The sequence below is a fragment of the Cynara cardunculus genome (genome assembly GCF_001531365.2).
Source record: "Cynara cardunculus var. scolymus isolate 2C chromosome LG 1, CcrdV1, whole genome shotgun sequence".
Taxonomy (NCBI): Eukaryota; Viridiplantae; Streptophyta; class Magnoliopsida; order Asterales; family Asteraceae; genus Cynara; species Cynara cardunculus.
In genome coordinates, this window is record NC_037528.1 from 37,630,429 (window position 1) to 37,630,909 (window position 481).

Sequence of the window (481 nt, forward strand, 5' to 3'; positions counted from 1 at the left end):
TGACAAAACAACCATGCCTGGATATTAATTCCTAAATTCCTAGTCTTAAAACTGTGCAACTGATTCCAGGCCAGATTTTAGGATTAGACACAATGCAGTGGCTAATCAACGCTATACTTAAGGTGATTCTTTCCAAAGTTTTCGAATATTGGGCATCATTAAATGCTTTTGAAGCACTTGATGGTAGCTGCCAAATATTGGGAAAATAAAGATTCCGAAGGATTTAAGCTCTTTTCCAAGAATAATTTTTAAAGATCTGAGCTGAACATTTTCCCCAATCTGGTTGCATGTCCAAAAATGGCAACAACGGGGGATAGTTTTAATTATCAATCCGAAAGTGTTCCAATCTCTCGATTCTTGAGTAGAATCCAGGAAATGAAGAAACATTAGAAGGAAATCTTGGGTTTCGAATCTTAAAGAACAAAAGGTTGGTCTTGAAATGCATGCAGAACCCAAAACTCCCATAGGAGATAACCATTCC